General features: G+C 38.8%; 2 protein-coding genes across 3 annotated transcripts in view; one reads left to right on the top strand and one right to left on the bottom strand.

Moving 5' to 3' along the window:
• Nucleotides 1-12,495, bottom strand: part of LOC136876480 (transcriptional repressor RHIT) — a 143,992-nt gene extending 131,497 nt beyond the window's left edge. For both annotated transcript variants that reach the window (XM_067150477.2, XM_067150478.2), the window contains exon 1: nt 12,319-12,495. The gene's annotated coding sequence lies outside the window, so the exon portion shown is untranslated. The remainder of the gene's footprint in view (nt 1-12,318) is intronic.
• Nucleotides 12,346-15,064, top strand: part of LOC136876481 (trypsin) — a 92,944-nt gene continuing 90,225 nt past the window's right edge. The window contains exon 1 of the mRNA XM_068228452.1: nt 12,346-12,383. The gene's annotated coding sequence lies outside the window, so the exon portion shown is untranslated. The remainder of the gene's footprint in view (nt 12,384-15,064) is intronic.

The raw sequence follows: 15,064 nt of genomic DNA, 5'->3' as shown, positions 1-15,064 counted from the left end.
GATTTTCATTCCTTGGAAGCAAGTGCTCTTCTGTGTATTGCTGTACTTCAGCAACTGCAGCAGACACTGGTATACCTGGAGGCTGAGTGCTAGCACTGATAGAGTCAAACAGTGTGCATACTGAAAGAGAATTGGTGCCATTACTACTGGTGAAAATAGCATTTACAGTTACAAAGGTTGTGGAGGATTGTTTGTTGTTTAACTTCTGAGCCACTAAATCTATTACATGACTCTTTATATTATTAGCAGCACTTCAATTTTTGAAGCAAAGGAGTTTGAAGCTCAGGTTGAGGAACATACACAGAGAAATTGTTTGCTGAATTCAACCATGTGAAATCTAGCTTTCAATCCATTGGACAGCTCTTCCTAACCTGCAGATGACGACAAAAGTTTTCCTCCAACAGATGGATACACACTGCTGTTAGTCCTTGTGTCAGGACAATCACCTGGCTACCACTTATACAGTTCTCAGCACTACGCTTTGATGATACTTCTTCAACTGGCACCAGTACTTGAAGAATTTCACAACAAATTTGCAATTCTTGAGCTGAAAGTTCAGATTTGTCAGTGCAATCAAGCTTGTAACTGCATCTTGTACCTTCCATGTGTGTTGTAGCATAAACACAGTGGAGTTCCACCTTGTAGGCACATCCTGAGTCAATCTCTTTGGATTAGAGATATCACTATTCTTCCATAAACCATCAATATTTCTGTAGCTGCAAGTGATCTTCTGAAATGAGCAACATATGTTTTCACTTTGTTATGAATTTCTTCGAAGCGAGTTAAGTCTAGCGTGTTTTGCACAACTAGATTTAATGTATGGGCATAGCACCCAAAATACTTCCATTTTAGTTATGAACAAACAGCATTCATGTAATTGGTAGTATTATCAGTTACTACCAATAGCACTTTTTCGACAAGCCAAAGTCATCAGTAATTCATTTCAGTTCTACTGCAAGGTTTACACTGGTGTCCAATGCAGCACATGCCAATAATATATACCATAGTTCAAAATGTTCTGTGATGAAATGCAATGTCACTAACTAAATAATATAACTAATTCAAACTTAAATTCTTAAAAATAATCTACTATGAAGGTTCTACCTATTTAATACTTTAATTAATAAGTTGTAAAGCAATGTAACTCTCACGATGTCCAGCAATCAGTAGTCAAGCACACACATTTCACTTCCTTCAGCAGGTATTGGCATTTCATATGACTTTGTTTATATGCTGCAAGTAACATGGTATTTGAAATAATATTAATGACTAATTAATACACAGGATGGATTTCACAAATCTGGGAAATGCTTTGTCATCAACAATGGAAAATGGCTAGAAGTCTTCAGCAAACAATGCAAGAAAGTTGTCATCAATAATCTATTTTTGAGTCATATTAATCTTCTTTGTCACTATTGAAATAATTGTACTCTACTTCAGAGTTTGTGCCTGCTCAATTTGGGCTACATTACTGGACGATTGGTGACTGCAGGGTGTACTGAACTTCATCATGGCAGTTAACACTATCCTCTATCAAACTCGACGAACCTAAACAAACGATGAAGATGATATAACAACAACAATAATAATAATAATAAAAATAATGTGAAGGCATAAATGTACACTGAAATTTTTGAAGTTGCATTCTGATATACACTAGTGTCCAAAAGTTAAGCATAATCACTAAACGAGGCCATACCGCCTGATAAGAATGTCAGACAGATTGCTGAACAAATGGAAGCTGAATCACACACCATATGTCACACATCCTGTCCAAAAAAAAACAGTGTCAGAAAGGTTCTGACAGCTAAGGTACACCCTTGACAACAACTAACAAAACTTGGCAATATCTTCCACACCAAAATATGCTGTTAATAGGGTGCATGGTCATCCCTAACAGCAACACATGCTTCGCAGCGACGTGGCATGCTCTCTATCAGATGGTCCAAGAGCTCTTGTGGCAGCCAATCCCATTCCTGCAAAGGGCAATGCGAAGGTCTTGGAGGGTCCTTGGTGGAGGCTGACGGGATGCAATTCACCTCCCCCATGCATCCCAGGCATGTTATCTAGGATTCAGATCCACAGACCTTGCTGGTCAGTCGATGCGATGAATGTCTTCCCCAGCCAGAAATTCATCCACCAGAGCAGCGCAGTGAGGTCAGGCATTATCATCCATTAAGAGGAAGTCTGGACCAACTGCACCACTGAAGAGTCGAACATGTGGTCTCAGTACCTCACCCCTGTATCTCCGAGCATTAACAGTGTTCCTCGGACCACCCATGAAGATGTGCAGGTCCGTACAGCCATTCAACATGATGCCGCCCCACACCATAACGCCATCGCCACCATACTCGTCCCATTCCACGATGTTCCTATGATTGTATCAGCTACCCGGTTCTCTCCAGAATAATGTGCGATGGGAATTGTTCTGCAAACTGAAGCAGGATTCATCTATGAAGAGCACATGCCTCCATTTATTCATGGTCCAGTTTCGATGTTGACAGCTCCACAGTAAACGGGCCCGACTCTGTGCTGGAGTGAGCGGGATGCACACCGCTGGACGTCGGGCAAACAGCCCTGCTGTTCTGAGCCTCCAATACACAGTTTGCCAGGAAACGGTAACCCCTGAGATGGCTGCAAGCTCTGCCAACAATTGTCTTGCAGGTGCACTCCAATTTTGTTGGGCGGTTAAGGCCAGATATTGGTCCTGCCGTGGGGTGGTTACCCTTGGTCGACCTGGTACTGGCCTACGAATCTCTTGTGTCTCAAAATCGTCTCCAAAGCCTGGAAATGACACTTTGTGGCACATTCAAGGATACGGCGACTTCGGTCAGTGTCTGGCCTGCTTCCAGGTGGCCGAGTATTCTACCTTGTAAAACAGGGATCAAATGGTGTTGTTATGCCATTATGTTGTCACGTTCACCACAAGGCCACACTCCGCACACTATAACAGGGCAAACACAACTGAGGGAATATGGTGCGCAGGCACTGGACAGTGTTTACCTTGCAGTTACGCTGCTAGTCAAAGCAGGGAACACTCCTTTCCTATAGAGAGCGAACACATAAGGTTGGTAGGTGCATATGTCGTGCAATTTGCGGTCTATTTCCTGGTGCCCTGGTAACTAGTAACTTATGCTTAACTTTTGGACACTAGTGTAGAATGGAAGTATAAAGATAGAAAGTTGAAATTACTTGGAAATTTTGGTAGTCTACAATAAACTTATGATCTTATGATGTGATTGTTGTACGCAATTATAGCATTTAACTGCTGGACTGCACAAATGCCTAGGTCACCTGCATTTATGTTGCACTGAATAAAATACAACCGTCAGAACAAGTTCATATGTAATTTCGATGTACAAAATGTGTCATGAATGATTAAACTATGTATATACTCAATATCAAGTTTGATATTTAGAGGAAATATAAACAGGGATTATGTGAAACATACACCTCAGTAAGAGTTTAACAAAACTACAATAAAATTTAACCTTCAATTTTATACCTGTAGGCCTATATATGGAATAATAATAATAATATTATTATTAATAATATATAAAGCAAGTTGGCTACATGTTTTGTCACCAGTTAGTGAGTTTGAACCCTGCTGTCAACAGTTCTGAAGATGGTTTTCTGTGGCTTCCCATTTTCACACCAGGCAAATTCCAGCCGCCTTAATTAAGGAAGGCCACAATCACTTCCTTCCCAATCCTAGACCTGTCCTTTTCCATCACTGCCATAAGACTTGTCTGTATCGGTGCAACGTAAAGCAAGTACGGTCGCGAATTTCCGTGCACTTTAAAATCTCAAAATATGCATGTATTCATGCACTATCAAAGGATGGAACATGCACGATAAACTGGAAAATACACACTATCAAAATTGAGTTCAACATTCGTTATATATTCTCTTCCTTTTGAAACATTGTACAACTAATTTCTCAACATGTTCAAGTTCATCTGTTTATCTGACAGAACAGTCCCGAGCACATAAAATGATCTTTCTATGTCACAAGAAATGACAGGTCCATACTTAAATTAAGACATTTAGGATGAAGTATATCTGAAGTTATCTCTTTTCAAAAATTAACTTAGAAATCCCTTTCCTCAATCCATTTAGACACAAGGTCTCTTCGTAGACTTTCTTTTTTTTTTTTTTGCTAGTGGCTTTACATTGCACTGAACACCGATACAGATGGGTCTTATAGTGACGATGGGATAGGAAAGGCCTAGGAGTTGGAAGAAAGCAGCTGTGCCCTTAAGGTACAGCCCCAGCATTTGCTTGGTGTGAAAATGGAAAACCACGGAAAACCCATCTTCAGTGCTGCTGACAGTGGGATTCGAACCCACTATCTCCCGGATGCAAGCTCACAGCCGCGCGCCTCTAACCGCACAGCCAACTCGCCCGGTCTTCGTAGATTATTAACAGGTGACATAACACCAACACTTCACAGCACAGTCCATTATTAAATTACAATTTCAAGCATGTAAACGTGCTTCTTTCTAACTCCCTTCTTTTCTCAATTATTTTTACCTGAGACGTGTGAACAGTGAGAGTTTGGGGTAGGAAATTCCAGGAAAACAAAACAGGACTCACTGCAAAACCAAGGTTTGTAAGTTATCTCAGTAACGCGGCATAACAATAGTGTGATTCAAATTTTGATTTCTTCGTCTAACATAGACCTAACCATTCCAAACAATCATAATTTTTCCGTGCATGTTTGCATGCATTAGTAAAGCCAAATTTAGGGTACATTTTTTACTGGGACACCTTATTTCTAAGGATTAGACTGGTCGACCTGGGGTCTTTCCACTTATGTCAATGTTTACTCAAGCAACAGATAAGATAGTGAGTGCTTGGCTAACTGGATTACAGAAACTCTATGCATCTAACTTTGGTTGTCAAGTAGTATACCAGGAATACATTGTCTTTAACTCTTTCTTTAACTCTCAATGATAGACAAATAACGTGGACGTACGGTCCCAAATTCCGCAAGCCGATGTTCAAAAAAGGCACTATCATGCAAGTTAACATAATATATCCATCAAAGTCAGAAGAAAAGTCATAATCCAATATAAATGTCAAATTATTTGCTGTTAAATTCAAAATTTTCAAAACATGCATTATGTATGAATTTTCACACAAAACGGCAAAAATATGCAAACATGCACAGAAAAAGTATGATTGTTTGGAATTGATTAGTCATAAAACAAATATTTGCAAAGTTTCAGAAGTGTAAGCAACTTATTCAGGAACATGGAAATCCTGGCTCTAGTAATAGTAATATAATTCAATGTTTTTAATGTTTTTTCAACTGCTATAGGCTTTTGAAAGATGCCGGAGTGGTGGAATTTTGTTCTGAAAAGACTCTTAAATGCCAAATGACTGCTTCTGAATTGGATCCCACAACACCGAGCAAAGACAGCGAGACAGAAACAAAACCCAAACAACACTTATGCACTTGGCCCCCTTTATCCTGCTTGCTTACTTTAAAGGGAATAAACATAAATTAATTCTTATTTTGACTGTTGGCACTGCTATATTTAAATTATTGTCATCATCATTTCTTATTTAAAGTTAAAAACTTCATGATTGTTCCGTATTGATTAGAGAAATATACAATATTAAATAGAGGGAAGGATCCACCTTTCAATACTCCGATGTTAAGTTGAACCAAATAGAAGTTACAACCTGTTCATTTGGGACCGCTTGTAACTTCTATTTGGTTCAACTTAACATCGGAGTATTGAAAGGTGGATTTTTCCTTCTATCTAATATTGTATATCATCATTTCTCACGTGAAGAATTTATATGAACTGCAAGCAAATCAAAATCTATTCGCTTTCTGACTCGAAAATATATAAGCCCAAACAACATAGGAAAAAATGAATGTGAAACAAGTGAAGAACATATTCTACACCAGTAATAACAGCTCTGGAATATCTCCAAAAACATTCTGGACATCCAAAAGCCCACTCATTCCAAGACTGTACTGCAACCATATACTTCATAAAAATGACTCAGAAATGGTTCAATATCCATGATGTTAGTAGTTACAACAATGCTAAGGTTTGCCTTGACAATGTCCATTTCTTCAACATAGATGATGACAGGCTTCACTGGCTGGAGAGTGAACTCCTCTGGTATACCTTGAGGATGTGAAGGAAACATGCCATGAGCAAGAGGAGAGTTTTCTCAGCAATGAAATTTACAAGGCCATTTGGCTGACTACGAGTTCTACAGTCTTCTGTACCTGATACTTATTGTCATCAGGCTTTCATTTTATGCTAACTAAAGTGTTTAAGAGCAATTCCCTAGAAATGTTCTTTAGCATTTTGAGGAGAACTTCAGGCAACAATGAAATTCTGGATTCAAGGGCTGTAGTACTTGCCCTAAACAGAATTTTGAAGATAGAAATTGCTCTGAAATGGCAAAATCATCATACTCATGAGATGAATGTTATTAGCTGTGTCAAATTATCTCAATCAGTCCCATTGGAAGTGATCCCTATGATTCCAGAAACAGCGACAGAAATCCTGAAAAATCTTCACAAGCCCCGGTGTAGATATAGTCACTTCACAAAATGTATTTACTGTTGGTTGTTAGTTAATATTGCTATAAATACTAACTATAATGTTATTGCGGTGTAAACCTAATACCCTTATTTCTTTTACAGCCTTGGAGGTAGTATCTATTAAACTAGCATCACTTGCTTTCCTCACTTGTTTTGTTGTGAAGGAAATACAAAAAGAAGCAATTTGTGAATCATGCCATAGCCTAATTCAACAAGAAAAATGCAGTTCTCCACTCATGGACATTATTTTTAACACATTGGAGGCTACCATATTTAAATGTTCTACCCTGCAGAAATGGCAGGATTTTTAATTGCTTTTGAATATTTATAAACGCTAGGGATAGCAATGACAGTAATAACTTTTGGAATATTTAGAGAGATCACACTTTCTTGTACACAAAAATGAGTTTTAAATATCATAATAGTGCAGCAATTTTTAAAAATCTGTTTGCCAGTTGGGTTGATATTTCAAAATTTGTCTAATATTGTGGACAAACCTACTGAAACACACTAATACAGATTCTGACCTAGTTGGTCAATTGGCGCCGGTATCCTTGTTTATAACCAGTAATTTGCTTTCCACTGTTCGTTGTATGACAACGGGGTTGCATCGAGTTGATGCAGATCGTCATCCGCACACGGGGAACACCTACATTTTCAGAAAGCGGTATAAAACTCTATTACAGAACTCACTTCAGCAAGCGGTATAAAACTATGTTACACTACACACCAATTTGAAATTAGCTCATTATCTACATTTACTTGCCTGAAGTGCCAGAATCATCATGCTTACTTAGTGTGTAACTGTTATCCTCATCCTCATTTACAGAACTCGTGTCTTCTATAAGAACATCCAGTATGGATTTATTGTCAACATTTCGTACACTTGAATTAAACAAGCCAAATATTCACAAAATTACACAAACAAGCCTGCCTCTTGAACACTCACTCTTCCTGCCCGCATGTACCGTACATACTTTCTCACTCATTTCACAGCTGAGAGTGAACGATGATGCAGCCTCAGGTTATGTGGAACGTGGCTTTGTTATGAATGCCTTAAAAGAAGAGCTCTCGACTTATGCTCATAACTAGTACATTTGATGCTTATAGAAGCATTCCACAGTATCGTAGTGAAGTCACAGCTCACTGAAACGGTAGCTACTATTATTTAGCTACAGTGAAAACATGCCCGTAAATTCTCCGAGCTCCGTCAGCAGCAATGAAATTGCGCGCCCGTAGTTTCTACGAGCGGCGTCTCCAATTTGTTAAGCAAGATCAGTGTAATGTCTTCTTCTATACATCAGAATGGTTAGTGAGGATTATAAACATTGAAAATGTTTTTGTGTGTGTGAAGCTGAAAAATTTTGTTAATACAGGAGCTTGTACGTCTTTACAATGCAGTCCTCCCAGTGTTTTAAAGTGTGATTCAAATGACAGTTCAAATTATGCTGAGAAATTAGTTTAGGTAATCTGCAAAACTCTTATCTTGATTATCTTTAAAAAAATTGGAGATGAAGTGACTGAACATTTCAAGAGGATGAAATATTTAAACAGCAATCCGATCAACAGGAAAATCATCCAAATGTAATAGCTATGGTAACTGTGTGCAGCTCATTTTGAATACAGCACACTAGCAGAGCTTCACTGAGTACTTCTTGATATTCTTCAAGTGGGGAGACATTATGTAGGCCTATACTACAGAGCCATGACAGTGGTTAGTAAAATAAGTAACTTGAGGCAGTTACTAGTAGTGAGTACAGCCACATGCTGCTGGTATTAACACAGTTCACTGGAGTACTTATCGCCGAACTTCTGTTATTCAGTAGGTAACCAGATATTTCCTGTAAGAGTTACCATGATTAAAAATACGTGTTACATTAGTTACCAGCCACCGCTATCAAGGATAATCATTCCACGTTCTGACCAGGGATCAACTCATCAACTCCAAACAGTAGTATACATTACGACTATTAAGTTCCAAGAACTGGATACAGACAGCCCTAATCTTCAATACAAATGAAAAAATACATTATTGTTTATACTTCCCAGCTAACTGGTCACTTTCACTTGCAACAGAGATGTTATTTTGTTTACTTTCGAGAACAGGAGATTCGCCACCCATTGTTGGAATCGGCTTGCATACAACGGCAGTCGCTTTACAGAATATTGAAAGATATATATGCCTGAAAATAATTAAAATAAGCGGCTTTGTGACTGAAATTTGATACACAGAGATCTTATTCAGATTTTTAAATTTAGAAATAACCTGGACTATGCTTTTCGACAGTCACGAAAAATGTTCCCCAGAGAACATTTCCACTATAAAACTATTCATGAATAATGCTTTTAAAAAAGGTAAAATGATATTCCAGGGAATATCTCATGACCTGGTACCAGGTTGTGACCCAGCGGTTGGTATTTACAGTGGGCAGCACATTACACTATTATCATTTCATGGTAAATTATAAACGAGCTGTTGCCACTGAGCTAGTTGGCCGTGCGGTTAAAAGCACGCAGCCATGAGTTTGTATTCAGGAGATAGTGCGCTTAAACCGTACTGTCGGCGTCAATGAAGATAGTTTTCCATGGTTTCCCCATTTTCATGCCAGGCAAATGCTGGGGCTGTATCTTAATTAAGGCCATGACCCTTCCTTCACACTTCTACACCTTTCCTATCCCATCATCACCATAAGACCCATCTGTGTTGGTGCGATGTAAAGCAAATTGTAAAAAAATAAATCCCCACAACTAAAAAGAAACTCGAATTTAAAAAGACACAACTGGAGACTCTTAGATAAAATGATCATGCCATATGAATTACCTTGGTGTTCAGCTTTTAAATGACCAGTGTAGGCCTAATATAATGTGAACTAGGCAGGGAAGGATAGTGTATGACAAACAAGGTGCTTAGTTCCAAAAGTCGACATCTGACATTTTTTATGAAAAATAGATTTTGCCGATTTCTTATTCCTCTTTGAGAAACGCATCAAGTGAATGGTGTAAGACGTTCCAAAACTCTATATTTGTGGTTAAAAGTCATGACTATTTCCAAAACTCGACATCTGCTTTGTTAAGTTATGTCCATAATCCAACATTTTCCATGAGAAAGTTCATGTAACTTCCAAAATGTGTTCGAAAACTCAACATTTATGTTGCTTTATTTATAGACGGTGTATTCCCGTGCAATTTTGATGACTGTAGTACTCAACAAGATTCGTGCTCATTAACTTCATTCTAAGCGTTCCCGATAAGCTTGTTCTAATATGACAATGCACTGGTTTTACGCAGTATTCGTTGGCTTGGTAGTTCAGTCGCCTGTTGACCTCCGATTTATTCAGCGCTGCTCTCAAAGACAATGGAAAATTCATTAAGAGTATCACCTCCTGGTGCGCATCTTATTACTTGTTTAGTAATAATATCAAAAGACAGGGTAGGCCCGGCTTGTAAGCATCACTTTGAAACTGGTCTTCTACCTATAGACAAACGAGGAGGAGATACTCGTAGCAAACACAGTGAAAATAAAAGACCAGCAATGAAAATGTTCACAGAGAAATTAACTGTTATTAGTGAATTACAGAGAATTGTAGAGGACAAGTGAAAGGTCGCTGGTACTTGTCAAGTGATCTGAGCTTTAGTAAATTGTGGAGAAGCTACAACCAGTCAGTATCAGCCGAACTACAAGTTAAGGCAGCTTGCTTTAAACATTATTTCTGTCGGACATATACTATTGGATTTGGCACTCCAGCGAGTGATGCTTACTCAAAATGCTTGTTGCTGAAAGCTACGATTAATAACTGTAACATTCCTCAAGAAAAGAGCAGGCCTTATGCCTAATATCATAACTGAGTTAAGAGTACAGTACGTGCACCTTTTAGTGATACATGCACACCCTAATGCTGAATCGGTCAACCTCGGTTATCTTCGAGATTCGTATTGGCTACCTTTGAAACACAAACTATGAATCGCTTATGCATCGCTGTGCAACATCTGGCGTACACTTTACATACTAGTACTGTTGTTGTTTACACAGCAAAGCCAAACTATAGAATTCATGCTAGGAACAAGAATCACATCGAGAAATGTTATCTAATGTTAAATAATGTGTGTGTGACACAGTTGTTGGCTTAAGATAATAAATGTTTAGAAAATTCGTATTGATCGATCATATTATCGATTCAATTCAGATTTCATTTCCATTCAGTTGGCCATATCCCAGATCCGAGCAAGCTCCCTCCTTACTCCTCACCCCCGTACAAAGAAATATCGCTAAAAGGTGCGTGGACTACACATAAATTAAGGGCACTAGCTTTTTTATGATGTTCTACATAATCAAAAAAATAATGAACTGATACTAAGTTTTGACTGCCAAAAAAAATTTACCTTTACTAAAATTACCAGACCAAGCCACGTATTATTCTATACAATTGTATATATACAATTTTACAATCTGTGTAAGAACATGAGCGTCAAACTATACAAAACACTTTCATATGCCAGTGGCTGGAATCATCTCGTCCGAAAGGATCTAACGAAATAGCTTCCATTTCAAGATCAAGAAAACGTGATGGAAGTTGACGTGACAGACGACCTCGTTTGTGAACCCAGGAAAGTGGATAACTACTTAAGAATCTAATCCATGAGACAAACTGCTCATTGTGTTTTATTATGTTACAGCATCCTATTTTTCATCCAATTTACTAGAAACTATGTTAGTACATACATTTTTCATCCAGTTTGCTTCAAACTATTATATTACTACATACTACTTTTCATGCAGTTTGCTAGAAATGGTGTTCACTGTAAATTTCGTGTGTTTATTAAATTACGAGTGCATAACACCATTAACTTATGTGGATAAAGTAATCCTTATTTAGCAAAATCCAGTATTTTGTTCCAAAACTCGACATATGCAAGAAGTTCGTTCCAAAATACGACTTTCTATTATTGTACTTCCAAAAGTCGAGAGCTGCAATTTTAAATGCTAAATATCTCCTAAACGAATAGATGAATTTACCTTTGGCCCTATGTTTATGTTTATATTGCAGTTTGTAATAAAAATCAGATAAAATATCTTGAATTGTTCTGTTACAATGAATTTTAACAGTTTTTCGTTTTTCTCAAAAACTTGAAAAATGCAGATGTCGACTTTCGGAACTAGGCACCACAAATGTAAACTCCATCTCAACCACTCCGACAGCGTCGATCTACAGCATGATTTAACAAACAAAAAAAATCCAATACAGGCCGGATAGCACACCACGACAGCGAACCTTGTACAACTCCTTACAGAAAACACTTACTTAATAAACGTAAGTCGCACGTATGACAAACACAATTTATCTGAAACTAAATACCATAATGAAAGAAAGTTTTTAAACAAAATTAAAGTGTGCAACAGCTCGGTAATTCAATCTTCTCTCACGCTACTAAAATTAACGTTAAATGTCGATATATTTTGTAGACGTAAGAAATACACTGAAATGGTATATTTTAGGAAATGATAATTAACTGGAAGTTATTAACAATTCACTTGTCACCAAGGCGAGTAACATTTTGTCATTCCATCCACTACCAACCTACCCCTTAAGAAAGGCTCGAATGTAAATTCATTAGTCATAGCAAGTAGACCCAAATCTATGAAATAGGAAACAAGCAACAAACGTCATCACTGTGAAGTATCGATTAATATCGTGAATTTGTAACAAGATTTCTATATTAATGTAAAATCAACAGATATCACTTACGTCTAAGCTTGAAGCAGTTGTCACAATTCACCCCTCACAACTTTGGTACAAACTCACTTTTCCCGGTAAGTGACAAGCCTAAAAATAAACCTCCGGGGCTGGAATTCGCGTTATGACGACCAGCAAGCAATGGAGTTGATTGAATTTAATAGATAAGTATGTGAGCACAGAATAACTTCAAAGAAGTTCTTTCTTTAAGCGATAGAGAGCACTAAAATCAGAAAATTGTCACCCTTGAGACGACAATACCGAGCTGTGATTGGCTGTCATGATAGGGGATGATTTTTCATCCCGCTGTGTTTATTCTTCCTACTGAAATATTTCCCATAAATAATGTGAAGTATGAATCGAATTTTGATTGGACGTGGATTAATGTAATGGTATTATAAGTATGATTGAACTTGGCTTAGTGTAATGGTATTAAGAAAAGGCTAGAAAAACAACAGGTAGAGAATCTGCCACCTGGGCGACTGCCCTAAATGCAGATCAGTAGTGATTGATAATTCATGTTACCCTCTGAAACTGAATGAAAAATCGACTTCTGTAAGCTTTGATGATGAGAGGATTCGGAACCCAAAGTTCTGCTGTCGAATCCATGACGCGGCGTACATTCTGTTGACCAACGGGCCATAAAGGTGACTGACTCTCAATGATCCTCAGTGAGGTAGGTAGCATAATACACATTTGAAATACCGGTAGCCTACTTATTGGGGCAAATATTCCTTTATAGGAAGAGGAGTTACCGATATTAAGAAAATACCTAGTAGCTTATTCGCTTATTCATACCGTCCGTATCGCCAAGGAACACTTTGAGACTGAGTCGAAATAAATAAATAAAATAGCCACCCGCGGAGGTCCGGTTTCGATTCCCGGCTGTGCCACGAAATTTGAAGTGGTACGAGGGATGGAACGGGGTCCACTAAGCCTCGGAAGGTCAACTGTGTAGAGCAGTAGCGGCGATTGGTAATTAAAAGTGCGGGGGCAAAAAAGTATACAGACAACAAATAGTACCCGGGTTTGTGGGATATAGTGGACGAGGTAGCGGGAGGGGGTGGGGTGTTATACATCAAAACTGAAGCCGGGCTGAGTGTCTCAGACAGTTGAGGCACTGGCCTTCTGACCCCAACTTGGGAGGTTTGATCCTGGCTCAGTCCGGTGGTATTGGAAGGTGCTCAAATACATCAGCCTATTGTCGGTAGATTTACTGGTACGTAAAAGAACTCCTGCGGGAATAAATTACGGCACCTCAGCATCTCCGAAAACTGTAATAGTAGTTAGTAGGACGTGAAGCCAATAACATTATTAAAATTCGAAACTACAAAATGGTAAATTTTTTATGCTCTCTGAACGAATTTCGACAGAGAGGAAAAGGTTGACAGTTTACCAATCACTCAATCAGTACGGATCTGCATTTAGGGCAGCCGTCCAGGTGGCAGATTCCCTATCTGTTGTTTTCCTAGCCTTTTCTTAAATGCTCGCAAAGAAATTGGAAAATTATTGAACATTTCCCTTGGTAAGTTATTCCAATCCCTAACTCCCCTTCCTATAAACGAATATTTGCCCTAATTTGTTCTCTTGAATTCCAACTTTATCTTCATATTGTGATCTTTTCCTACTTTTAAAGACACCACTCAAACTTATTCGTCTACTGATGTCCTCCCACGCCATCTCTCCACTGACAGCTCGGAACATACCACTTGATCGAGCAGCTCGTTTCCTTTCTGCCAAGTCTTCCCAGCCCAAACTTTGCAACAATTTAAGTGCAGTAATAATAGTTTATTTTCTTTTTTTAGATTTTGATTCAATACTATACAATAATACTTTTACCAAAGGAGCAATATTACACATTTATTACAATTTAAAAGAAATACTGCGAGATTATACAATTAAAAAAAAAATTAAAAAAAATATTTGACTACACACTAAGAAACTAACAGACACTACAGAGACTGCCAGACTGACGAAAGGGTGCGGTAAGCGGGTGACTTCCTCACAGCACATTCAAAGTCTCCACTACTTGCTGTGGCACTACACAAATCAGTTAGACGGGTCAAACGATATTTTGTGCGTATTTCAGGTAATAATTTTGTTAATAATTAAAGAGAATAAAGGAAAGAATCAGCTGATAAGACAATAGAGCTTGTACAAATTGCTTCGTTTAATAATTCCTTGTTTCAGTCGGCTAAAATAGAATAAAAATGTAGTATTTTCTCCAAAAAGTGAGGGGACGACTGCCCTCCTCCCCCCTCCCCCCTGATCGCCACTACTAGTGTAGAAGGGGGTTCGGTTCCCACGTCAGCCATCCTCGAAGTGGTTTTCCGTGGTGTATTACTTCTCCACGCAAATGTTGTGATGGCACCTAGCTTAAGGCCACGGCCGCTTCCTTCCCTCTTCCGTGTCTATCTCTTCCAATCTTCCCATCCCCTGTTCAGTATAGCAGGTGAGGCCGCCTGGGCGAGATACTAGTCCTCCTTCCCAGTTGAATCTCCCCGACCCAAAGTCTCACGCTCCAGGACACTGCCTTTGAGGCTGTAGAGATGGGATCTTTCGCTGAGTCCGAGGCAAAAACCAGCTAAAAAGATTAAGAAAGAAAGAAGAATAAATAAATTAGCATAGTCAGTAGTAGGTATTTTGCATGGTTCGGCGGCCGCCGCATGCTCTCAGGGGCCCGCTCCTCCGCCGCCACCCGGGAGGCCTTCCCAGGGGCCCGCTCCTCCGCCTTCGCACTGGAGGCCTTCCTAGAGGC

This window comes from Anabrus simplex, chromosome 6, assembly GCF_040414725.1.
Source record: "Anabrus simplex isolate iqAnaSimp1 chromosome 6, ASM4041472v1, whole genome shotgun sequence".
NCBI classification, from domain to species: domain Eukaryota; kingdom Metazoa; phylum Arthropoda; class Insecta; order Orthoptera; family Tettigoniidae; genus Anabrus; species Anabrus simplex.
This window is presented reverse-complemented; position numbering and strand designations above follow the sequence as displayed.